The sequence below is a fragment of the Felis catus genome, chromosome X (assembly GCF_018350175.1).
Source record: "Felis catus isolate Fca126 chromosome X, F.catus_Fca126_mat1.0, whole genome shotgun sequence".
Classification (NCBI taxonomy): Eukaryota; Metazoa; Chordata; class Mammalia; order Carnivora; family Felidae; genus Felis; species Felis catus.
In genome coordinates, this window is record NC_058386.1 from 106861863 (window position 1) to 106888821 (window position 26959).

Sequence of the window (26959 nt, forward strand, 5' to 3'; positions counted from 1 at the left end):
GGTGGAAGCACTTGAGAGCAATGCCAACTCAGGGCAAATGCTTGCGGGGCTGGCACAGATCTGAACTATCGCCGGCTGGGATGGCGGGTGTGGCCACTGTGGTCTCACCATGGGCCCGTTGCGGGAGGAGCAGAGGGGTGTGGTACTTGTTTAAACGTGGGTAAGATTTTCTTTTTTGCCCTCTGATATCACTTGAAGTTGTTCCGTCTGCATCTGGGGAAAGGGGCCAAACAGTAAAACTTACAGGGTGACAGGGTGGAGCGTAGGGAAGGTGGCAGGGATTTACATTTATTGGGTACGAGCTGTAGGGTTGGTGTTGTGCCAGGCACTTTACATAGCCTATCTCCTTTCATTCTTAACAACATCCTTACAATGTAGCTAGTCAGTGGCAGAGCTGAGGTTTGAACCTAGGTTGACTTCCAACTACTACACTCTCTTAACATTGTTTTCAGTGAACTCTTTTTTGGTAATAATAGTATTTTAATAGTTTTATTTTATTTTATTTTTTAAATTTATTTTGAGAGAGAAAGCGTGAGCATGTGTGCAAGTGGGGGAGGAGCTGTGAGAGGGGTGGGGGCAGGGGAGAGAGAATCCCAAGCAGACTCCACATTGTCAGTTCTGAGCCCAGCACAGGGCTGAACTCACCAACCGCAGAACCATGACCTGAGCCGAAGTCAGACGCTTAACCCACTGAGCCACCCCAGTGTCCCTTAATAGTTCAGTTTTAAAAACAGCAAAAGTGAGGCTCAGAAAGGACTAGGTAACATGACCAAGGTCACACTTCCCATCAAAAATGGAGGCAGACCTTTTTTCAGGCAGCAGGGATGATGGCGGACATTCAGACAGAGAGTGCCTATCAAAAGCAGCTGACCATCTTTCAAAATAGGAAGAGGGTCCTGCTTGGAGACTCTGGAAAAAAGAAGCTCCCACAATATGACAAACACACTGGTCTGGGTTTCAAGACGCTCAAGGCCTTTAAGGGCACCTATACGGACAAGAAGTTACCCTTCACTGGTAATGTCTCTGAGGGCAGATTGTATCTGGTGTGGTGGCCAAGATGAAGACGCAGAAGACCACTGTCATCCACCAAGACTACTTCCACTACATCTGAAAATACAACTGCTTCGAGAAATGCCACAAGAACATGTCTGTACACCTATCCCATTTCAGGGACCTCCAGATTGGTAACAGTGTCACAGTGGGTGGCTGCCAGCCCTTGAGTAAGACTGAGCGCTTCAAATGCTTAAGGTCAGCAAGGCTGCCAGCAAAAAGCAACTCCAGAAATTCTGAGACTAGATATCTGCTCATACCTCTAAACGAAATAAAGTGATTTTCCTAAGCAGATTAAAAAAAGAAAAGAAAAGAAGGGGCGCCTGGGTGGCTCAGTCGGTTAAGCGTCTGACTTCGGCTCAGGTCATGATCTCACAGTCCGTGAGTTCAAGCCCTGCGTCGGGCTCTGTGCTGACAGCTCAGAGCCTGGAGCCTGCCTCGGATTCTGTGTCTCCCTTTCTCTCTGCCCCTCCCCCGCTCATGCTCTGTCTCTCTCTCTCTCTCTCTCTCTTAAAAATGAATAAATGTTAAAAAAAAAAATAAAAAATAAATAAAAAAGAAGAAGAGAGGCAGAACTCAAACCCAGGCCTGTGTGCCCTTGATCTCAAAGCCTGCGCCTTTCCCACTGTCCCATGCTGGTGATCATTTGCTCAGATCCTTAGCCCAAGGTTTGCTCACAACACCCAACTTTGAATGTTCAGAACCTCTGTGATGCCCCTTCAACAAAAGCTTCCCAGGTCTGTGACCCATCCCCCTCAGGGTCTCAATCTGAAGCAAAGCTCCATCTAACAAGTGAATTCTAACTTTCTGGGCCAAGTCTGCACCAAAATAGTTACAACTTGAGCTCCTGTGGCCAGATATGGAGGAAGGGTACATGGAATAGGAGGCTTCCAGCTCTGTTGATGAAGGAGGCTGTCTCTATTCCTGTACCTCAAAGGGCCTACTGTTGTCAGAGAGTTCCTGGATCCAGACCTGTAGTGATCATGTCATGGTCCCTGCCCCATAAATATACACTTGCTCTCAGCTTACACATAATGTAAGTCTGGGTTCCTATCTCAGGGTGTTGATTCATTCACATGTTTATTCAAACATTTATGGGAAGTCAATCCTGAGTACCTCATAGACGGCAGGCCCATGGCCAGGGACTTAACACCAGGCCCACCCTATTCTTTTCTATGGTAGGGTCTGTTCATTTTTTTTAATTTTATTTGAGAGAGAGAGAGAGAGAGAGACAGAGAGAAAGAGAAAAAGAGAGAGAGAGTATGTGTGTTGTGTGTGTGTGTGTGTGTGTGCGCACACACACACACACACACATGAGCAGGGGAGGGGCAGAGAAAGAGAGGGAAACAGAGACTCCCAAGCAGGCTCTGGGCCGTCAGCCCTGAGCCCGATGCAGGGCTCAATCCCATAACCCTGGGATCATACCCTGAGCCGAAATCAAGAGTCAGATGCTCCACCAACTGAGCCACCCAGGTGCACCTGGTACGGTCTCTTCATCTCTAAGTTCCCAGTAAGCTGGGTTAGCCCATATGCCTAAATAATATTGCTGGGTTTTTCTCCCCAAAATACATCTATAACAGGGCGCCTGGGTGGCTCAGTCGGTTGGGCGGCCGACTTCGGCTCAGGTCATGATCTCACGGTCAGTGGGTTCGAGCCCCGCATCGGGCTCTGTGCTGACAGCTCAGAGCCTGGAGCCTGTTTCGGATTCTGTGTCTCCCTCTCTCTGACCCTCCCCTGTTCATGCTCTGTCTCTCTCTGTCTCAAAAATAAATAAACGTTAAAAAAATTAAAAAAAATACATCTATAACAAATATCTCTCCATAACTGAGGCCCAGAGGTTGGCAGCAAATGGGAAGTGATTGCTAATGGGTATAGAGTCTCTTTATGATGAAAATCTTCTATAATGGATTGTGGTGATGGATACAACCCTGTGAGTATACCAAAAGCCACCGAACTGTATACTTTGAGTGTATAATTGAGAGAACTGTATGGCATTGAACTAAATCAAATTAAACCGTTATTTAAAACAAACAAGCAAACAAAAATGAGGCCCAGAGAGGGGCAGCAGTTCACTCAAGACCATGTGCAAGTTGCCAGAGCAGCTCAGGCCAGACTCCAGGTCTTCTGATTTCTGATTTTGAGGCTCTTGCCTTCTATCAGAGTCCTCACAACCCTAATCAAGGATAAATGCTGAGGTTCAGTGATTGTGCAAAGCTGGGCCAGCCTCATGCAGGAGGGCTGGTGGCTGGACCTTAAGCAATAAGGTAGGCAGTAGAAAATGCTGTAGGCCAGGGACTTTCATTTAGGTCTGCCATGAGCATCACCAAGTGCCTGCCGCTCTCTGGACCCCACTGTCCCCATCTGTGAAGTGAAGTGAATGAGTTTGGTGGTCCCTTGCAAAAGGTTATACCAGCTCTGACCCTCTCAGGATCTTTTTTTTTTTTTATTTAACTTTTTAATGTTTACTTATTTTTGAGAGAGAGAGAGGGAGAGAGACAGAGTGCAAGTGGGGAGGGACAGAAAGAGGGAGACACAGAATCTGAAGCAGGCTCCAGGCTCCGAGCTGTCAGCACAGAGCCCAATGCGGGGCTCGAACTCACAGACCGCGAGATCATGACCTGAGCTGAAGTCGGACGCTTAACTGACTGAGCCACCCAGGCGCCCGTTACCCTCCGAGGTTCTAATTATAAAGTACTGCAAGATGCAACAGAATGGCGTGTCAGATATGTGCTTCTTCTCCAAGAGCTGCAGGAGGTCTTGGACACAATCAGGTGTTCCAAGTGATGCCCTTCACTGATAGTGATGACCAAGACGTTCCTGTGAGAGTCAGATTGTCTCAGACAATTCCACTGCTGAGTTTCTGCATGGGAGGTGGGTAACTTGGTCCTGATTTCCCCCCACCAGCAGTGTTAGGTGGGAGAATAAGCCATCCTAGAGACCCAATGATCATGTCCTTTGGAGATATCAGGCACCAGGTTCTTGGCCTGGTGCCCAGGCAGCCCCACCTTGTGCTGAGCTTGCCTCCTTGGTGGAGGGAGTGATTGCTGATGGTCTAGCCCCTGCTGGACAGGATGTTTCCACATCAAACCCCACTTCCTGCAGCTAGGCCTGGGCTCCGGTTCCCCCCTTCTCCTGCCATCTGGTCGCCTGCCCTCTGCCCCCTCCCCTTGCTGGGTGTTTACAGGCTGTCTTATCAGCCTGGGGAATCTGTGCCTCACCCAGTCGGCTGCCCCGCCCCGCCCAGCCCAGACAGTCTGCCCAGGGCCCTACCTGCCCGTGGTTTCGCCATTGCAGGCACACGAGTCTGGAACCCCCTTACACCCCTGGCAGGCAGGGGGTGTGGATGAAGTCTTGCTGCCTGCCAGAGTGAAACCTGAATATTCATAGTGCTTTATCCACCTTGCCCAAGCTGGGGGAGGGCAAGCATTCTTTGTATATTGTCATCATCTCTATCTGCAGGCTATGGGGACAGGAATGAGGTGCTTGGGTCACTGAGAAGGACAACTTTGGCCTGGAGGCCTTGACGGCTCTTCTGTTCTCCACCAAGAAGAGATGAGCACGGGCAACACCAGGGTCTGAGAGTACCCGCATGTTTTCTTTTTTCTAACTGAGGAGAACTGTAAACACTCCAAGCTAAAGGTGGGACAGAATGAGGGGTCATAGGCTGAACCCGGTGGAGGAAGGAAGGCTGGGGAATCTGTAGGTATGGCCTTAGCCAATCCATGCTGACATCAGAGTTTCATAAGGCCCACACTGTCTCCATCCTACCCTGGGATCTGCTCACCCACTAAAGGCTAAGATAAGGCCAGGGCTAACTAAGCACTGAGTAAGCCCAACAGCTTTCCCTGGGAACATAAGGGCTTAGATCCTTCCATCAAATAAGTTTGAACCAAGGAGGGGGACAGGGATGGGGACAGCAGGCAAATGAACAAGCTGCAGGTGATGGATATGCCTTCCAGAACTTTGGGCTAAGATCCTGAAAGTTCAAGTTCTGACCTGTCCATAAGCAGGTCTCACAGGGACACAGCCTGCTTGGTAAAGCTGACCAAGCCCCACAGTAAGAATCAAAGCCACAGTCCAAACCCAGCTCATCTTTCAGGAGCTTTCATGTTGTTTGCTGATAAATCTATTAAAATATACTTAGGCAGGGGCACTTGGGTGGTTCAGTGGGTTAAGCGTCTGACTCCTGGTTTCGGCTCAGGTCATGATCTCACAGTTCATCAGTTCGAACCCCGTGTCTGGCTCTGTACTAAGCGCAGAGCCTGCTTGGGATTTTCTCTCTACCTCTCTCTCTGCCTCTCCCTCATTTGCTCTCTCTCTCTCTCTCTCAAAAGTAAATAAATAAACAGTAAAAAAATAGATTTAGGCAGTAGATTGCAACATTCTCACTTAAGATAAAATGCCATACTTCAAAGAGATTTATGCGACTGTGTCCTCCTAGGCCCCTGGGATAGAATTCAATAGTTTGGGGCGCTTGGGTGGGAAAGTTTGGAAAGACTCTGCTAAGGCAATTTTGCCATTAATGGACTATGTAACCACAGGCATGTCAAGTCATGTGGCTCTCACAGACTTGGGCCTCCTACCCTGCTCTGCACTATAGATCTCATGCTGCCCAGCACTCTTCTGACTGACCATGGTAGCAGTCAAGACTCCATAAACCACCATCCCATCTCCCCAGGAATGACTTCCCCACCACTCTGAAAAATCACAAACTATTTCGTGTCAATGTGTTAATGGGTGACATTAGGTTAATGTGTCACCTCTCTCCTTAACACATTTCCCTTTAAAAGGCCATCTGGAGTTACCCTACCCTAACCTAAAGAGTGGCTCTGGGGCAATAGTGGGGGCAGGGGAGCCAGGCAGGTATTTCTTGATGGCGCTGCCTCCTCTCACACCATTAGCCGTGGAGCAATCCGGCCTTCACCATCTACTCCCCCCACCTGTGGTCCACGTGAGGAAGCTGTATAGAGTGGATGCGAAAGCCTTAGAAAGACTAACAACCAGGCCTGGTGCAACAGAAAGCCCACTTGACTGGGACTGAGGAAGAGTAAGTCCTAGTCACGGCTCTGCCTCTGCCTAGCTCCTCCCTCAGCCTTTGAGCCAGCACCAACTCCTACTCCAGGGCACACATTTAGATCAATGGCTGTGGCCATACCAGCTGTACTCCACAAAGCTTTACAGTCCAAAATCATCTGCTTGGTTTCCAAAGGTCCTTCACAGTCTGACTCCACCCTACCTACTCAGCCTTGTTTCCCATGATTTCCCAACTCAAGCCTGGGCTTCAAGCCCAGTGGTCTCCTCATGGTCCCCTGAGGGAACATTCCAGGCTCATTCACGGAGTTTCTCAGGCTTGCTATGCCCTTGCTGCTCTGTTTTGGTTAATAATGCCCATCCAGCAAGGTCCCATCCAAGCTCCCCAAACACATGGAGCTGTTGATACCCTGATAACTAGGCTGCACACCTATGGAGCCCCCTTTTCTAGATGCTAGCCCAAATTCGACCACAGGAGCTCTTAACGCCACACAGGCTTGAACTACTCTTTAATTATTTCATGTGTGTATCTTGTTTCCCCAATAGGCAGTCAAATCCATGGAACCAAGGCCTAGCTCATCTTCTCCTGATTCTAGCACAGGCCTGGGCATTCGTGAATTAAGTTCATGTGAAGTCTCTTCAAGTGAGATCTCTAAAATAGAGATCCCGGGTCCTGACTGATCTGAGAGCCACGATCTATGGGTGGCATTAGGAATAGAGTTGGGGGACAAAGGTCTCCAGTCTCAAACATTACTTGTCCCCTCTTGCTCCATGAGTCTGTTTAGGGAAACACACGCTAGCTAGAGTCATTTATTCCAAGCTGCATCAAGAAGGCGGTTGGTGATCAATCAGATCATCACCAAAGCATTCTCTCTTTGTACAAAACCACAGTGTTTCCACCCTGGGCATATTGGGTGCTGATCTGATCACTGGACCCTCTGGAAAGATTTCATGATTCTGGATCAGGTCTAAGACCTAAAATGATTCAGAAGAACAGGGAGTGAGGATAACTATATGAAGACAAGCTTTTCTGTGTTGTTGTTGTTTTTAAACAGGGCTTTTTTTTTGTAATTTTTTTAATGCTTATTTATTTTTGAGAGAGAAAGAGAAACAGAGTGCGAGTAGGGGAGGGGCAGAGAAAGATGGAGACGCAGAATCCGAAGCAGGCTCCAGGCTCTGAGCTGTCAGCACACAGCCCGACGTGGGGCTCAACTCATGAACCCTGAGATCATGACTGGAGCCAAAGTCGGATGCTCAACTGACTGAGCCACCCAGGCGCCCCAAGACAAGCTTTTCTTAAAAAATGTTTATTTATTTTTGAGAGAGAGGGTGGTGAGGGGCAGAGAGAGAAGGGGACAGAGGATCTGAAGCAGGCTCTTGCTGACAGCAGCAAGCCCAATGTGGGGCTTGAACTCACGAACTGTGAGATCATGACCTAAGCTGAAGTTGGACGCTTAACCAACTGAGCCATCCACATGCCCTGAAGACAAGGTTTTTTTTAGAAGAGGCCTTATGTTGTCCAGACAGAAAAGGTTGAGAAGGGATATGATTGGCATCTACAAAATGATGTATGGAGCAGATAATCATGGGCCCAGTCACCAAAAATGGTTTGTAAATGAAGGGCAAATAATAAATAGTCCTATTTTGCAAATACATAAGTTTGTGAACTTTGGAACTCTTTAGTTGAAGAATATCAATGAAAAGATCAAACATCTTCTTTTTTTTTTAATTTATTTACTTATTTTGAGAGGGAGACAGGGAGAGAGAGAGGGAGGGGCAGAGAGAGACAATCCCAAGCAGGCTCTGCACTGTCAGTGCAGAGCCCAACATGGGCCTCGAACTCACAAGCCACGAGATCATGACCTGAGCCGAAATCAAGAGTTGTACACTTAACCAACTGAGCCACCCAGGCACCCCTAAGCATCTTCTAAATGACAGTTACATCAGGGTCATCCATGGTTATAAAACAAGATCACAAAAGCACAACCAAACATATCTGTTATAACAATTACTGTAAATAGGGTAAATTCAAGTGTTAAAAGAAAACGATATTGACAATCTCATTCTAAACTTCATGTGGAATTGCAAAATAATTAAAATAAGCAAACACAACTTTGAAAAAGAACAAAGTTGGAAGGCTAACACTACGTGATGTCAAAAATTATTACAAAGTTAAATTAATAAAAAAATTGGCATTGGTGTAAAGATAAATAAATAGATCAATCAGTGGAACAGAATACAGAGTCCAGAAATAAGCCTACATATATAATGACAGCTGCAGTAGCCTAACCATAGCTTTTTCAACAAATGGTACTAGAGTGATTGGATATCTATATGTAAAAAGAGAAAAAATAAATTTGGATTCAAACCTCTTGCCACAGAGAAAAATTCACTCAAAATGGATCGAAAGACCAAAATGTAAAACCTAAAACTATAAAACTTATAGAAGAAAACATAAGACAAAATATGTGACCTACAGCTAGGTGAAGAGTTCTTAGATACAACACCAATAGCATGATCCATAAAAATAAAAATTGATTAGTAGGACTTCATCGATATTAAAACCTTCTGCTCTTGGGGAGTGTGGGTGGCTCAGTCGGTTAAGCATCCGACTTCGGCTCAGGTCATGATCTTGCAGTTTGTGAGTTCAAGACCCATGTCGGGCTCTGTGCTGATAGCTTGGAGCCTGGAGCCTGCTTTGGATTCTGTGCCTCCTTCTCTCTCTCTCTCTCTGCCCCTCCCTGCTCACACTCTGTATCTCTCTCCTTCAAAAGTAAATAAACATTAAAAAGATTTTATAAAAATTAAAAAGAAAAAACTTCTGCTCTTCAAAAGACGCTGTGAAGAGAATGAAAAGGCAAGCCAGGGACTGGGGGTGGGGTGGGGTGGGGTGGGAATCTTTACTAAGCATGCATCATCTGATAAAGGTCTTGTATCTAGAATGTATAAAGAACTGTCAAAACTCTAACACGAAAAACAAATCAATTTTCAAATGGGCAAAAGATTCAAACAGAAAATACATTGGTGACGCATAAGTATATAAAAAGATGTTCAACCTCATCCATCATTAGGGAAATACAAATTAAAACCACAATGAGATACCACTGCACATCTATTAGAATGGCTAAAATTAAAAAGACTCGCCAAGTGTTGGTGAGGGTGCGGAGCAACCAGAACTCATACACTGCTGGTGGGCGTATAAAATGGTGCAACCACTTTGGAAAACAGTTAGACAGTTTCTTAAGAAGTTGAACCTACAACTATTGCATGATCTAGCCATTCCAGTCCTAGGTATTCAACCAAGAGAAAAGGACATATATATAGCTATACAAAGATTTGTACACAGATGTTCATAGCAGCTTTGTTTGTAATAGCCCAACACGAGGAGTGGGGAGGGAGGGAAGCCACCAAATGTCTGTTGACCAATGAATAGATAAACGATGTATCATATGTCCATACAATGTGACGTTATTTAGCAATAAAAAGGAATGAAATACTTATGTATATAACAACATGGACATGCTGACTGAAAGAAGCCATACAAAAGGAGAGAACATGCTACATGATTCCATTTATATAGAACTCTAGAAGATGCAAACTGTTACAATGAGTCATAAATAAGCCCTGGAGCTCTAATGCACAGTATAGTGAATATAGGTAACAATATTGTATTGTAATTATCAAACTTGCTGGGAGACTAAAGTCTCTTACTCCTACACAGTCTTGAATTGCTCTTTAATCACTAAAAAAAAAAAAAAGGGTAATGATGTAACGATAGAAGTGCTAATTATCATTACAATGGCAACCATATTACAATATGCAAATAGCCCACTATGGGGCTAAGTGCATGTGTATTACTAAAGTTCTAGAATTGGGTTTAGATCCTTCAGAGCAGGGGGCTGGGTCTGCTGTGGTTGGGTTATTTTTTTTTTTTTAACATTTATTTATTTTTGAGAGAGAAAGAGACAGAGCATGAGCAGGGATAGGGGCAGAGAGAGAGAGAGAGAGAGAGAGAGAGGAAGACACAGAATCCAAAGCAGGCTCCAGGCTCTGAGCTGTCAGCACAGAGCCCGACCGTGAGATCATGACCTGAGCTGAAGTCAGACGCTTAACCCACTGAGCCACCCAGGCGCCCCGGGTTTGTTTTTTGTTTTTTGTTTTTTGTTTTTTTGTTTTTTTTTTTTTAGGATCAGAGTGGCGCCAAGAAACTGGTCACCTAATGTAACAGACAGGTGTTTTCTGGGCATGGATTCTCACAGAATCAGCACAGCTGAACTAGCCTGTTTTATCCTCTGGGGGCAACATGGGAAAAAAGACTGATTATCTCCTAAATCTATGTCTAAGTACCTCCTTGCTATCAGGTCATCAGGAATTTGGGGAGGTTAAGACTAATTGCCCATTCTCCCATCCCCCAAGGCCTAGCAGTTCTAAACCTGAGGGGTGGAGACAAAGGCACTAAGTGGCTCAGGAGTGGTCCATGGGTGGTCTAATTTATCCTGGGCAAACACGATCCACTTAATAGCAGATGGAACCTCCAAGGTACTTTCTGGGAGGCCTCTGGAATGGAGATGGCACTCAGCACCCTGGGAATTCTTCTGGGCAAAGGCAGTGCCCCAGCTCCAACCCAAGGCCTCTGGGCATTAGCCCTGAATGGATGCATAATCTAATTCTAGTAAAAGGAGGGAGAAAGTGAGCAGCGGTTGGCCAGTTGGCTCCCAGAATTCAACACTCAGCAGGGTAATAATAACAAACTGATGGTTGCTAAATACTTGCCAGGGATGGAACATGAGGCCTTCTCTCAGAGGAACTAACTTAACTCTTATTCCCACAGCCAATGATACTCAAGATGAAAGTGGCAAAGAGATAAAGATGGCAATGTGAATAAAGACACTAAAGACTTGCTTTTTGCTCTTCACAGCACCACCGCCTGCCACATGGAAAGACTGTGTGTTGCACACACACGTCTTCTTCCGTATCCCCTCCTTCTCCAGTGTGATGGCAGAGCTAACAAAGGGTTAGCAGAAAGATACGGGAAATCTCCATCTCAGTTTTAGGAATGGGTATGGCAGGCCCTGCCAGTACTGCCAGAGAAGTGATGGATCCCTGGAGTTGGCAGAGTCAAGGGTGTGTGAAGGGGTGACAACAAGCACAGCATCAGCCACAGGAATAATAGCCGCTAACACCTATCCTATTGGGCAGGAACTATGGGCCAGGCACCATGCTGAGCGCTTCACATACCTTATCTCATTTAATCCACATTCTAACCCTGGCAGGTGGGCACCGGGACCCAGAGTGGTTAAGTGACTAGCCCAAACTCACACAGTCAGTAAGTGGCAGGTCTGGAATATGGACACAGAGAGCCTGTGCTCTTCCCCCTTCTAGACAACACGCTTCACTGGAAGCATATTGGGTTAGCCTGGAAGAAGAAAGGAAGCTTCTGGAAGGGCAGGTGAACTGAGAAGCAGGAAGTACCAGCACTGGGACAATAAAATGGTCCATCAAGAAGGTGGGAACCTAAGGCAAAGCTTGCTCAACCCAGGCAGGCTGCTTAGCCTCTTTCTTCTTGTTGGTTCAAGAAACGTTCCAGTACTTTCCCTTACAGACCCTCCTGCATGAAACACCTTTCCCTGAGCCTCCTTCTCCTCTGATATAAGGCTGGAGTCTCTGCCAAGAAACTCACCTTAGAACATGATTTCCCAGCCAAGAAGTCAGGGCACTCTGGTGTGTCCCTGTGGTGTTGCCATGTGCTGGGGAGGGGGCAGGGAAAGAGGGCAGTGAGAGAGAAAAAAATGATGCGGGGGAGGGGGGATGTGTGTGTCTGGGTGTTTTTCTCCAGTTAAACCCAACAAGAGCCAAGTTCCTCTCTACACTCAGCAATGGGAGACACAGAAGCAGCAGAACAAATAAATGGCTAGTCCTTGCCCTTGTCTGCATGGTCTGGGCAGAAACCTGTGGGACTCTCTAGACTCTTCGGTTCCCAAGCTGGCTGAGGAAATGAAAATCTCTGTCTTCCACCTGAACTTCCAGGCTTCCAGAGAAATCCCAGAACTCCTGGGAAAGGTGGGACCCAACCAGGCCAAGCCTGCTGTGAACACTACTGGTGTGTCAATCTTCCCGTGCATTTGGTGCCTTCTACCTCTCTTCCCCTCTTTTCCCCAGGGTGTGTGTATGTGAGTGAGTGTGTGTGTGTGTGTGTGTGTGTGTGTGTGTGTTGGTGGGGGTGGGGTAGCTCAAAACAAAATCCCTTCAGGTTGGGTGGCGAGGAAGCCTGCCTACCCTTTGTGTCTTATCAGTACCCGCTGGGCTCCCAGTCTGGGTCGGCCACTTTCTATCTCTCCTTGGAGGGGAGATCAGGGGTTTGCTCCGAGCCACCCACACCCCCTGACCTGGTCTTTTATGTGACATGCATTTGCCAAACAATTATCCAGACTTCGAAGGTCAGCCTGCAGCCAGGGGAGACAGAGAAAGGCATCTTTTCTCCCTTTTCTGCCCAGCCAAATCTCCCCCACGCCGACCCCTCCCACTTCAAGGTCTAAGCTGATTTTGAGCCGGGGACCTCACAAAGCCTTCCCTCCCTCCTCCAACTGCCTACCTCAGAGCTCTGGCTCTGGCCCCTGCTCTGAGGAGCACAATTAGCACCTGGCCAGTCGCGGTCCAGGCTACTTGTCCTCGCCTCTTATCATTTCAGGGTCTTAGTCATCTTTACACCACCACCTCCTCTGCTGTCTCCTCCACAGTGCCTAGCACAGGTTGGGCACACAGTATGTGTTAATAAATGGCTGTTGAATTGAAACTCGGCAGCCCCTATGAGGTCAGAACCCTCACGAGCACCCCGACCAGCAGTTCCTTGGCAACCAGCGCCGGGGCCTGAGCTATAGGGCATTACTGGTGTGGCCACTATTACAGACCATGTGAGGCTCAGCGGCCAGAGATTTGCAGGCGGGTTGGTGTTGATGAGAAAAGCCTCTGACCTCTAGGAAAGCGCCCATAGGATTCTGGGTACCTCGGATGAGTTTCCTTTCTCCCCTGCAGAACTAGTTTTCAGTCTGAGAACCACAAAGGAAATAAATTGGCAGCGAAGCCAGAAACCTCTTTGCAGCTTAGAAATCCTGGAGAGATAACCAAGCCCAGGTTGGGGTCAGGCCCAAGCTTGAGGACAGAAGGCTGCCGGAGGCCCTTCCCAGTTCAGCAGGAGATCTCTGGGGGGTGCATGGCAGGGGGCTAGAGGGGTGTTTGGGGGTGGCCCTAAGTAATGCCATCCTGCCATGGAACCCAACAAATCAGGCCACTGAATGCTCACCACCTGCAGCCCATGAAGGAAGCAGGTCTCCCTTCCCCATCATTCATCCAAATCCCAAGGCAATTCAGGTGATGCATCCAGACCAGAACCCAGCCAGGGTTCCCTGGCAAGGAGAAGCCTCCAAGTCTGGGGCGCCTGGCTCCTCACACTAGCTCAGATATTCGAGGCTGGCTTTGGATTATGCGTATTTATATAGATGAGTAGCCACTCTCCCTGGCTCCCTCTCACACCCCACACCCCACATCCCAACTCTGGCCTGCAACAGAAGGTATACACAATCCTGGAAGGCAGGTGGTGTCGTCTTCACCTCCATTATTTTCCTCACTGCCACTTCATTGATGCCTGCTACCATGACTGGCTCTCCGCAAATGTTTGCTGAGTGGAGTCTCAGTTTTAGGCACTGTATTAGAAAACACCATAATGCTTATTCATGCTCACTATGTGCCATATGCTGTTCTAATAAGCAGCTTATGTGTATTGATGTACTTGATCTTCAGAGCATCCTTATGAAGTAGGGCTCATTTGAAAGATGAGGAAACAGAGGCATACAATTGATTGGGATCGCATAGCTAGTAAATAACAAAGCTGGTTTTATTTATTTATTTATTTATTTATTTATTTATTTTAAATTTATTTACTTATTTTGAGAGAGAGAGAGAGAGAGAGAGCGCGCAAGTGTGGAAGGGACAGAGAGAAAGAGAGTCCCAAGCAGGCTCCGCACCACCAGTGCAGAATAGAGCCCAACACAAGGGCTTTAACTCATGAAAACCACGAGATCATGACCTGAGCTAAAGTCAGACACTTAACCAACAGAGCCACCCAGGCGCCCCCAAAGCTGGGTTTTAGACCCAGACAGTCTGGCTCTAGGGATGGAAGATAAAATGAGAAAGTTGGGGGCTGCGGGGTGGGGAGTGGCAAGGCCCAAGGCCAAGCTTAGGAGCAGGGATTTCCCTGGGAAAGCAATCCCATCAGCCTGTGCCTGGCTGGGCCTCTTCAGAGACAAAAGCCCTGAATTTTGCAGGCTTGGGACATATTGGATATTCTATCAATCAGGCCTATGAATGACAGACCACAGCACCCTCATGTTTAGATCCCAATTTAGAGAAGACAGAAGCCACTGAGCCACCACTTAGCACTAGGCAGGGGGAGAGTGGATTTCAGGCCCCCAGCTTGTCCAGGGGTGGGCGCCAGTTCCTGAGCAACCACCGAGCAAACAGTGTAGCAGTGGGAGGAATGCCAGACATAGTTGCAAACAAGCCACTCCTTCGGCTCACAGCTAGAGGCTGGGTGAGGGTGGCAACATGGAGCCTGCTCAACACCACCCCCCCCCCAAACATCCCAGGTTTTGAATCGAACCCAGCCCCAGAAATAACCCACATGCAAGGCAGCCTCTTCCCCATACAAGTCCTCCAAGATAGTTAAGTCCTTCACTTAACTCAAGACAGCTCCCCCACTAGGCTGTTCCTGCTCTGGGTCCACTGAATCAATGGTTGAGAAAGCACCTTATAACCATGTAACTAACTGCTATAACCATGTAACTGCGTGGAGGGATTTGCATTCTTGCCAGGCATACGTGTTCCCTAGGCATTTTTAGTGCCAAAGTGTCCTGTCTCCCCAAAGGGGAGACCTAGATCTGTTCCCTTCAACCCCGTCCAACCTGGCACTCAGGCTAGGGGTCAGCTTGCAGGGGGTGAGTGCCCGATGGGCGTGCCCACCAGCTGCTGGGGCCAAGCAGTGGTGGCTCAGGCCCTGGGGTGGTGACCTCACTTCCGCTCCTACCTCCCCACCTCCCTAGCACTCCTCCCATTTGAGGCCCCACCAGGCCAAAATCAAGAAGTCCAAGGTTAACTGTTCCTCCCCACTTTAAGAGCTAATTAAAATGATTAGCTACAATGAACTGTCAAACATTAACCAGAAGAAGCTGCAGGACCAGACAGGCCTCTATCTGGGGTACAGGGATGAGGGGCAGGACTCAAACTGCCATCAAATCCCATGGCTGGGGTGTTGGGTGGGGGGAGCCAGGGAGAACCTGGCTGAGCTGAGGTACCAAGGGGTCAGAAGGTGACTCTGGTGAGAAAGGCCATGCCCCTACACGCAGTCATGAGGAAAGGGCAGCAGAGTTATGGTGCGGTGGAGGGACCAGAAATTCATAAAGCGGCTACCGCCTCATTAGTTCCCCAAAGCAAGGCGCTTGCCGGTATGGCACCCCGCGCTGTGTATCTGCTCAATCCCCTTGCCGGCAGAAGAGGAAGGAACAGAGAGGCGGGAGAAACCGGGAGAGCGGGAACGCGGGAGCGAGAGGGCTGGCGGCTTGCTCACACGGAAACTCTGGTCTCTGCCAAGAGGTCTCTATTTTGGCGATCCAATTATCCAAGTCATAGGTGTGTGTGTGTGTGTGTGTGTGTGTGTGTGTGTGTGTGTGTGTGTGTTACTCTAAGGCGCCTGGCCCCAGAGGCCCCAGGGGCCGGCTGCCGATTAATCTGGCAGCCTAGCCACTGTGCGGTCTGACCTCCCGCCCTCGAGCCTCGAGTGTTTGGGGGGCTGCTGTCTCGATCGGCCTTGTCAGGGAACCAGGGCTGCCCGGGTCGCGGGAAAACTGGCCCCCCGCCCTGACTGGGGAATTCGATTCCGTTTCTAACCCCGGCTCAGAAGCCCGGGTTCCCCAACACACACGCGGTGGGGCGAGGCAAGGGCGGGACTCAACACGCCAGGGCTCTCCCACCATTCCCTGGGCCCCCAACTCTACACGCAGGGGCCCCAGCGCCCCCGATCCCGCCCCCTCGGGCAAACTTTTCCAGGTTCCCGATGGCTCGAAGAACTGGCGCCATCGACGTACCTGAGGCCGAGTGGGCTCGGTCGCCGGGCAGGGATCGGTCGCTATGGTCCCCTCCCCGCTCCGGGGGCCCAGAGGAGGGTCCCCACCCCCGCCAGCTCGCCTTCTCCTCTCAGAAGCCAGCCGGGCCGGTGGCGCCGGGACTTCGGCGCCGGCGAAAGGAGAAGTGGAAGTTGAGCGCGGCGCCCGGTCGGTCCCCGCGGCCGCCGGGGCCACCGTCCCCCTCCCTCCTTCCCTCCCTCTTTCCTCCCTGCCCGCCTGCCCCCGCGGCCCCGCGCCCGTGACTCACCTCGGCGCCGGGGCAGGCTGGTCCGGGCGGGCGAGGCACAGGGCTCTCCCACACGTCGCGCCGCCAATGGCAAGTTGGAGGGCGAGATGCAAATACCAGGTGAGACGCCGGCGCCCCTGATAAAACGACTCCGGGGGGCGGGGTGGAGTGCGGGGGGGGAGCTGGGTGGCCGCCGGGGAGGGCCAGGCCAAGGGAGGGGGCAGCGGGGGCGCCCGGGGAGGGGGCGCGAGCCGGCGGAGACCTGCACTGAGACACCCGAGCGAAAGGGGAAATTGCACTAGAAACACACACGTCCCCGCAGGCGGCGGCTGGGGCGGGCGCGGAGGAGGCAGGGCGGGAGGGAGGGAAGAGCCGGAGGGAGGGACCGACGGGAGGGACCGCGGGCGGGCGGGGTGGGTGAGGGAGCGAGGGAGGGACGAGGCGTCTTGGTGGAAACAGCGCCCCTCCACCCCCGGCCCGCCGCGGTCGCCAGCACGGCAGGGGGAGCCGTGCCAGGGGCCCGCGCGGCCTCTCCTTCCCCTAGCGGCTCGCTCGCCCCCGGGGACCGCGAGAGCAGGGCCCCTGCAGAGCCCGTATTGCCCGCCCCTGCCTTGGCCAGTGCCCCTAAGTCGGCTAGCGCGTGGCGGGTGCGGGGCTCTCCTATCCCTGTCGGGGCTCTTCCCGGTGAGAGGCCCCCACACAATGCCCGGGAGAGAAATCTATTCTCAGGGGACCCCGGGTGTTTATGTTCAGGCCCCTCGCGGCCTGCACACACCGCTCGCTTGACGCCTTTGGCCCATACGCTTGCACTCCAGATTATTGAGCGCCTGCTGTGTGCGGACCTGGCGGGAGGGCGGGAGGAGCGCGTGGGTGAGACAAGGAGATGCCCAGAGGATACAATTTGAGAGCTATATGCCAAACACCGCAGGATCCCGGGCCAAATGCATCATCGTGCGCTTCGGGTGACTGGAGAGTTTGGGGGACTTCTTAAGGAAGTCGAGCCTAGGGCTCCTGGTGGGGGAGACCAGGCAGACATGAATCAGGGGAAGGGCTGAGTAGGGAGAGTAGGGCTGACACAGCAGGTGCAAAGGCAGGCAGTGCTGAGGTGCTGGGGAAAAGTTCAGGCTCCCCTTCTCTCCAAAGCCAAGCTGCCCTGTTTGAGGCATCCACTTGTACCCCAGGCTCCCATTCTATATCCCCCTTACCCTCTCCTCTGACCTGCCTCAGCAACCATAAAAGCCCCCACCCCCCCATCTGGTCCCACAACTAAGAGGCTCTAGGAGGGAAATGGCTGGAAATTGTCACTTCTTATGGCTCTACATGGTCTGGAGGACGGGTGCACCCAAGCCTCAGCCTTTGAAGTTCCTTGACAGAAAGCAGGAAAGCTGAAGGGGCCCCAGAGGACGACGGCTTTCTGTGGGGCAGGGGTGGCCAAAGGGCCTGAAGTTCAGGGACCTGCTCAACCACCAGCATCTGCCTGCTTCCCCAGCCTTGGGAAAGGATGGTCCCTGGCACAGGACTTGGGGACATGAGTGGTGGTGGATGATGGTGGTGAAGGCAGCTGCAGATTACAGGTTTCCAGGGAAAAACCTAGGGACTGGACTGGGGCACTGGCCCTCGAGATCTCTTGGCTACCTATATAGCCAAGTCCCTGAAATAAACACCAAGAGCAGATTCCCACTTTTTTTCTTTTCTAAGTGGGCATGCTTTCCCCGGGGGGATTCCGGATCCTGGAGCCACATCATTGTCTGCTGGTCTCTGGTCTGTGAGGCCCCCTTCTCGAGGTCAAAGTCGTGGTAGGTCCCACCTATCCCTAAACCCCCTTTATCTTGACTTTGAAACTCACCAGTGGACACAAACACACATACCTTTCCATTTTGCTAAGAGTTCAGTGGTCTCTAACATCAGACAGGCCTGAGTTCCTATTCCAACTGCACCATTTATCAGCTATGTGTCTTTGGGCAAGTCACTTAAACTCTCTGAGCTTCACTTTCCTTATTTTTAAGTTGGGAATAATAAGAACCTACATCAAAAGGCTGTAGTGACGACTGAATAACATAACCCACGTCTATGGCAGTGCCTGGTGTCTAGTAACCCCTCAATAAATGTTAGCTACCTTCAGCATCATCCTCATCCTCACTGCACTTTTCTAACCCAGCTCTCAGGAGAGACTGATCGGTCCAGGCCAGAAGCTGCTGAGGACGAATGGTGAGATCCCTCCTATAAATGTTTGTGGTTTAAACCAAATCTGAAGCTTCAAGGCATGGCAAAGCCAGAGGAGAGGTCTTCCTCTTGGGAAGGGCTGGGAAAGAGGTCAAGCACTGTGCCAACCAACTAACAGTGACTGGTCCTAATACCTGCCAGTGACCTGGAGCCCATTTGTGGGAATCCCGTAAGTTCCCACCTTCCTCAGCCACTCGGAACTAACCACAGCACCGTAATCTGGGAGTTGCAGCCAAAGCAAACCCCACCCCCCCCCCCCTTGATGAATATCTTGTGCTGACCTCGCCTTGGGGAGCCATGGGCCACTCGAGTGACTTTCCTGGCTCCATGGCTCCAGGTCAACCAGGCTGCCCTTCCCAATGACTTTGCTGCTCCCCAGACTGCCAGCCCTTCCCCACCTGGCTCCCCACTCTTCCATTTACCCATTGGGTGAGCCCCAGCCAGGAGGGACCAGCCGACTGAGATCACTACTCCTGATGACAGCCATGCTGTCTCTGCCAGTGGCTCATTCCCTGACTTGGCAGGAATTCCCCTTCTCGAGTTGCCCATGGATGCCCAGACTGCACCATCCAGTGTGCACTCTCAGTCTTTCTCCTTCCAGCCCGTCCCCCCCCCCCACCCCTCCAACTCCGATTCAGTCCTCTCAAGCCTCAGAACATGGATCCTTCCAAGAGTGGAGGGCCTCCTGGCTGCCCACAGCCTGTGCAGGGCCAGCTCGCCATTCCAGTATTCAACTTGCCTTCCCACCTTGGCAACTTTCTCAGGTTCTCTTTCTCCCCTCTTTCAAGCAGTGCCTATGTTCTCCTGCAAATAGCCCAGGTTCTTTAGAGACAAAGTGACTGGTTGCTTCCCCCCCTCTTAACCCCTTGGCCTCAATAAATTCTATTCAAACCTGTGGCTAGAACAAAATACCACAGTGCCACACTTACTGTAGCCATCCATGGCCCTTACTTTCCACCACAGATACAAGCTAGAAAAGTCACCCATCAATCGGACTTTCAGAATAAGAAGCATACTCAAAAGCCAGGAGAGAAGTTATAGTTTAAAAGAAATCCTCCCACCTGTAAAGCTGAGAAGCCCCCTATAATCCTTTCTGAACAGCCAGCAATCATTCCTCTGTTGATATGTTCAATAACACCAGATTTGCCTCCATTGGGTTTATGTGATGAGGCCCTAGAAAGCTCCAAATGACAGACAGTAATTTCTACATCCCAGGTTGTGGCTGGCCATCATAATGAGTATTCTAAAAAGATTGTGGGAGGGGGGTCTTGGGTGGCTCCATCCATTAAGTGTCCAACTGCTGGTTTTGACTCAGGTCATGATCCCAAGGTTTGTCAGATTGAGCCCTACGTTGGGCTCTGTGCTGACCAAGTGGAGTCTGCTTGGGATTCTCTTTCTCCCTCTCTCTCTCTGCCCCTCCCCTCGCTCATGCTCATTCTCTCTCTCTCAAAATAAATAAATAAACTTAAAAAAAAAAACAGAAGGAAGCTAACATTTAAACAAAATTTTAAATAAAAAGATTATTCAGGGGACGCCTGAGAGGCTCAGTTGGTTGAGCACCTGACTCTTGGTTTCAGCTCAGGTCATGGTCTCACAGTTCAGTTTGTGCGATCCAGCCTGCGTTGACAGTGTGGAACCTGCTTGGAATTCTCTCTCCCTCTCTCTCTGTCCCTCCCTCCCTTCTCTCTGTCTGTCTGTCTCTCAAAATAAATAAATAAACTTCAAAAAAGATTGTTGGGTAGCTGCAATATAAGAATTCCTTGAGGTAGGTTATATACCAAAGTGCTCCTTACCCAGATGGTGGTCTCTTGGCCATGTCCATACTGGGGACTACGGGTGGGGGGGGGGTGTGTGTGTGCCCAGGCCAAAGAAAAGGCATGCAGATGGGAAGATTTCATTGGGAACAACTTCTCAGATCATGACTTTCATCTGGCCAGCCACCTTCCTTGGCTGGGGATCTTGGAAAGCCACTTGGTCCCCCCACCCCAAGTTGCTCTCATTAAAATGGAGAGTTACACAGTTCCACTCTAGGCCTTTGCTGTGACAGGCTCGGGCACCAGAATGTCTCCTACAAAACTTCAGAGGACCTCTGGGCTTCACCTCTTGGAGGGCTGGTGAGCAGTTCAAGGGTCCGGTGGAGTGAGATGACAGCCTCACATAGCAAGTGCTACAGCCTTGAGTCACTGCTCCTTATGTCCATACTCAGTGCAGTGGCTCCTGGGAGGCGCTGTCCCCACCATATACACTGCCGGGAGTGGGCCTAGTGTTTGGGAAACAGATTTAGTGCCCTTCAGGCCAGGCCTCTGGGTTGGTGGGAGCTTTCTGAGGTGGGAGGAGGAGGAGAGACTCAATCCTTTGGTTCATTTGCCAAAAAGAAGGAAGAAGTGGCTTCAAGCAGAGTTCAGCAAATGAGAGCAAGTCCGCTGAAGTCTAATCCTACTGGCCCTTAGCCCCTATCTTGGAGCCATGGAAAAGTCCCTGGGACCAGGGCCAAGGGCAGGCGCCTACTCTGGGGCACCTATCAGAGGCAGCGCAGCATGCAGAGTGTTGAGGCCACGATCCAGTGGAACTAGAGTTAACTCCTCAACCTCTGATGTGTCATCTTGTGTGGCTGGCAGCCTCACTGTGCCCTGAGGCCCTGCGCAGATGCCCAACAACACCCCAAAGGCACCTCCCCTCATGGCCTGCAGGAAAAAACGAGTGGGTCTAAGGGGGCCTTGGCCCAAGGGGCTGCTGTTTGGGGGCAGAGACTGGGATGGGGGGGCAGAGAGATGTCAACATATAGAGGTCTTCCTGGAGGAGGTGCCAAGTGATTTCTGGGCCCCCCCTTGAATGTGCTGGGGGACAGGGAGCATGAAGCCACCAAGCTAGGTGTTCCCTTCTCAGGTGGAGAGGTGGAGAGGAGGCTCAGGGCAGTGGAGGAGGCTCCAGTCACATTGCATGGGGCGCTACGTACCTACACGGTGAATGGCACCCCCTGGAGTTGTGTTCAGAGGTGGCAGTAAGGACAGACCCAGGAGAGGTGCGGAGGGGTGCTGGAATGAAAGGAGAGATCAGGAAGGGCTCAGGCTGGGTCACCAGCGTGGGGGTACCAGGCCTGACTCCAGATCCTCGAGTCTGGGGATGGAGTAGTGAGGAAAGACTGTGAGGGGGGCTTGTTAGCCTGACTTTCACCCACTTCACATCCTGCCAAGGCGTGGTGCTGGGCTGAGGTCTGTGTCAGGAGGTAGATGATTCTGCTCTTTCAGGATTGCCCCATCCCACAGGGAGGCAAGGACAAGCCAGAGATGTGCACTAGACAGAGACCCAAAAGGAGTGCAGCCACTCAGTTTCCCCACTCTGCCATCACAACAGGGGTCGAGGGTTGTTGTTTCATCCAGAAAAATACAACATTTAATGTCTGTAAAGGTGCAGTATGAGTCATTTCACGGAATGTCTAGGCCCCTTTGCTGGCAGCAAACAAACTTTCCAGCCCTCTTTTGAGGAAGGCATCCAGCTCGGCTGCTGCTGCTGGTTTGTGTGTGAGAGTGTGTGTGTGGGTCTGTGTGTGGGATGGGCCTCTGTGTAGGGCCTTGTGTGTGTCCGTGAGGGTGTCTCAGATGTGAGTGAGGGTGTAACCCTGGCGGGAAGGAGGATTGTGTGTGTGTATGTGTGTTTGTGTGTGCATGCGTGTGAGCTTGACTCCCAGATGTGAGTAGCGAGTCCCCTCATGCGTGCGAGTGTGTTTGTGGAGGGCATGCGCATGTGTGTGTGTCTGCAAGGCAGCATGGTATGCGAGCCTGTGCGTCTGAGGGTGTCTACGTGTACATTTTTTTCTTCGTCACTGCCAAATTATCTTCCCATCTCTCCCCTCACGAAGTGAAGGGCTGGCCGAGGGAAGCTAGCAATCCAAAAGGGGGGTAGCCAGGGAGGGGAGAGGGGCTGGAGGAAAACCAAAGCAATTCCACTCGTCGGAGGAAAGTGTTAGCCAAGGATGAAACTGAAACCGAGGCACCAGCACTCTGGGATCGTCCTGGGGCTTCGGTTCCTCCCATTCCCCCGCCCCCTCCAGCGGGCTGTGGAGATTAGTCAGCCTGAAATTCCCATCCCCACTGCCTCGACTTGGGGTTGAGGCAGTGAGGCCGGGCTAGAAATTGGCCTGTGGTTACCACGTGACCCCATTAACTCCCATTATCACATTAACACTAATTAGTATATCAGATCCTCTCCCAGTCACCTAGTGGGGCGCAGAGCCAGGCTTGAGGGAGAGGTCACAGCTCGGGCCCTGTTCTGGGAGGAGAAGCCAGCACGAGGGCATCAAGGGAAAAAGGGGAGGCTGAGGACTGTGGCAGGTCAGGTTAGGGACAGAAAGAGGACGGAGACATCAGGTTTGACAGTAGGATACTTTTCCTAGGTCGTGCTCTGGGAGGAGACACCTTGGGGAAGGGGTTAGTAGAAAGGAGGGGGTTTCCAGGAATAGCTGGGCACCGCCCTGTAGGAAGGAGGCCCGGGCTCTGAGGTCTGGGCGGGAGACAGACGGTATTTCTCCTGGCACACAGTGAAACACAGTGAAACGTTTAGGATCCTTCGTTTTTTTTGTTTTTTTTTTTTCTTTTAAACCCCTTTCCTCTTCTTTATGGAAAATCCTAAGGATAACTTTCTCAGATGGCTTTGGACATCCTGAAAGCAGGGGAGCTGGACTGACTGATAGAGGAGAAGAGGCCCCCCCAAAACACTAGCCCCCCAGAGCATAGCTTTTATGCTCAAGCACGGGAGACACAATGTAGCCATATAGTTATATGTAAAGTTGTATTATGGGAATAGCCACTGGAGCCTCTGGAAAGGATCAGGCTGGAGCCCCCAACAGCTTTTTTTTTTTTTTTTTTTTTTTTTTGTCAGCCTAAAGGTGTCTGGCCACAGGTTATTTTTGTGCTTTGATACTCTCAATATGTTAACTAAAGAGCCACCACATAACCATGAACCAACATGGGAAGGTTAGCAGCATCATGACTTCTAGAGCTCAGGGCCTTGCAAGAAAGTAGAATACAGGGCTTTATCTCCTGAAAATAAGGTTGCAAGTTTGAGCCCCAGATGGGCCTCTTAGTTTTTTGTTTGTTTGTTTCTTATACAGCTGCCAAAAACCGGATTGTGGAGCGCAGAATCCCTAACCGTCGCCCTACATCCAGCCCAAAGCTCAGCTCCTGCCCCTCACCTAGGCTGAGCCCAGGTCCCAGATTGCGCCCCAACCCTAGCCCGGGTCTATCCCTGTGCAGTCGAAGCATTCTGGGTCTCAGGGGAGCCAAGCTAGAGAGTGGCTGTTCAGGGAAACCCACCCCCAGCGCGCGAGACGCGACTCAAAGTTTCCATTCTACTGCCCGCGGGTCAAGAGCGCCATCCCCGGAGAGGAAAGCCGGCCCGTAAACCACAATCCCTTTGCTGAAGGTGAGCCGCCCGAAGCTCTGCGGGGCCCGGGAAGTGGCCCAAGGGATTAAGAAGCACGCAGGAGCCAGCCCCACGCTGTGGCGCTACCGCAGCAGGTCAAATCTGCCTCTCCCGCCACTCGGGTGGGAGAGCGGGGCGGGAAGCGGCGTGGAGGTTCTGGCGGCCCCTCCCGCCTTTCCCTTGCTCCCCCCCACCCCGCCCCCGCCCCTTCTGGGCACGCGCGCCTTCCAAACCCCAGATTCTCCACTGGGGCAGAGCTCCACCCCCAACCCCCAGCAGTGCGCCCAGGGCGCCTCTGCAGCGCCACCTGCAGGCGGAACGCGCGCCGCGCGGCGTCTCGGGCGGCGGGAACTGGCGTCCCAGCGGGAGGAAGAAGAGAAGAGGAGAGGTCGGCTCCTCTGCCCTGAGCTTTCCTGGCCCGCGCGCGGCCTCCCTCGCCGCCCCAGCCCCAAGCAACCTGGCCAGCCCCGAGCTCTGTCCCGTGTCCTGCCCCGCGCAGGGGGCCAGGGACTCCGACCTTCTACTCCTGCTGTTGCACTCTGAGCGGCCTCCTGCCCCGGGCGCCTCTTCTCGGGAAGCAATGAAGTCACACTCGAGCAGCTCGGCTGACTCACGAGAATCCTCCCCGCTCCCGGGCACACCCCTTGAAACTTCCCCCTCAATCTCTTCTTTCCTGTTCCCTCCCCGCCTCCCCCCCTTCCTCCTGTCCCGTCAGGCGAGCGAGGGCGGCTCCGGGAGGACTCCCGGGGAGCACTCAGTGGGTCAGCTGTGAAAGGGTGGCGGGCGAGAGTCCCCGGGAGGCCTCTGCGCTGCTATCCCAGACCGGCCACTCGGCGCTTTTCTGGGGCGCACATGGAATGCCCTCGGGGAGTTGCGTGCTTGTTACCCTGGGCAAAACTCCCACTGAAGTATTCTTTTGCAATTATCCACCTCATACAGTGCGTGCCTGCGGAGAGGAGGGCGTCTGGGGACCTCCTCGCCTCCTCGGGTCGGGGGTCGGGCCGGGAGTTCACCTAGTAGCTGAGGTCTCTTTGGGACATCCTGTTCGGACGAATAGACTGGCACCAGGGCTTGCGCCACCAAAGGTGACAGATGTAGAGTGCTCTGAACCTTGAGCTGCCCTCCACCCCTGCATGAAGTCGAGCTGATCACCTGAAAGGTTGCTGTGGCCCTTCTTCCTAGGACTTGGTATTGGCCCAAGTCCAGGTTGAGGGGGTGACTTGAGGCCAAGGATTCCCTGTTTGCAGCACTCCCCTCCTCTCCCTACCCCCACTGTACTGCTAGTTTGAGGTCTCCCACTGGAGTAGAAGACCAGAATTCTACACCTGTTGCTTGGGATATTAGTCTCAACAAGGTGGCTGAGGGCCTCAGGGCCTGGTGGGAGTAGGCTTCAAGCTGGAGGGGCTCTGCTGGCCTCCTGTGAAACACCTGAAGCTCCACTTCCCCTCTGGAGGAGCAGTGATCCTTAAGCATTCTTGTTCACCCAGCAAATCATGGTACTGGATTTTCTTTCTTTCCCTGTGTAGTTTCCAGCTGTCTCTATGGTAAAAGCTGGGTGGTAAAGCTTGCAAGCTTCCTGGCTCACTTGATACTGCACTTCAGGACAGGGCTTTGCCAAGGCCATAACCAATGTGAAGATGGCCATGGACCAAGAACAAAGTGGGTGTACAGGCTGATCTTGAGGCTCAGTGCTTATATTGCATGGGGCGGGGGGAGTGTTGTGAGCTCTCATGTCAGCATCAAGTTGACCGCCCTGGGTTATGGTGGCTATCCACCTGCTAGCTCTGCAGGGTGTGTTTGTTGGGGACTGGGAGCCATGAAATGGTTGGGTAGGGATGTACCTGCTAGGAGCATAGCTAAGAATAGTCTCACCATAAAGCCTTCCTGGGGAAATTCTGGGCTTGAAGTCAACATTTTTTAGGGGCTGAAGGATGCCACCTTTCATGGATCCCAGTTTTGAGGCTGTCAACCTCTCCATGGAGAGTAAATAAGGCAAGTTGCAATTTTTAGGGGTCCTAGGGGGTTCTGGCTGTAACTTGCTAGGTCAAAGAAGAATCACAAGCCATTAACTATAAAGCAAAACAAACAAAAAAAACCACCAGAAAAAACCCCACCCCCAAACCTGTAAATCTAGTTGAGTCAAAGGGACAGCAGAGGCAATGTGGAGAGACATTTACCAAGAGATTTGAGTCCCATTAGCATCTGCTCTAGATCTTAGAGACGAAAGGCAACTGAGTCCATGGCAAGGTGAACAAAGTCCTGTGTAAGCACCTGAGAGACTTTTCCATACACAGGAGGTTAGAACTGAGGGTGGAGGTATAATCTAGTCTGTTCTCCCCATTTTACAGATGAACCTACTGAGACCTAGGTAAGTAGCTGCTCTGGGTCATCCAGGAGTGAATAGCAGAGCTGAGACTCAAATCCAGGAGTGCTCTTTACACTGTGCTCCACTGCTTTGGGAGAAAAACACATGGGCAGGGAGCACTTACTGGAAGCTGAGGAAGAAACGGAGAAGGAAAACAAGCAGGGGAGACTGCAGAGATTCTGAGAGGAAGGAAGGAAAATGATGGGGCCGAGGGAAAGTGGAGACAAAGAGGTGTCATTTCTTTGGGCAAGAAGAACATCAGCTCTGTCCTCTGCATGAAGTATATTACACATATTCATTTAAGCACAGTAAATATATTCATCCTTTTAAAAATGTTTTATTATTTATTTTTGAGAGAGGGAGAGAGAGAGAGCGTGCGAGGGGGGTAGGTGCAGAGAGACAGAGGGGGACAGAGGATCCAAAGCAGGCTCCATCCTGACAGCACAGAGCCCAATGTGGGGCTCGAAC

The 26959-nt window shown here is 51.3% G+C and overlaps 1 protein-coding gene and 1 pseudogene across 5 annotated transcripts in view; one reads left to right on the forward strand and one right to left on the reverse strand.

The window, feature by feature from the left end:
• ELF4 (E74 like ETS transcription factor 4) overlaps window positions 1–24777 on the reverse strand; it is a 50072-nt gene extending 25295 nt beyond the window's left edge. Inside the window, exon 1 of one of the 5 annotated variants that reach the window (XM_045050604.1) lies at window positions 24644–24777. The gene's annotated coding sequence lies outside the window, so the exon portion shown is untranslated. Of the gene's footprint in view, window positions 1–16217; window positions 16431–16503; window positions 16818–24643 lie in introns of those variants that run through there. The other 4 variants (XM_045050605.1, XM_045050602.1, XM_004000887.5 and 1 more) reach the window with 4 other exon arrangements.
• Window positions 828–1290, forward strand: LOC101081874 (annotated as a pseudogene).
• Window positions 24778–26959: the final 2182 nt, after the last annotated feature.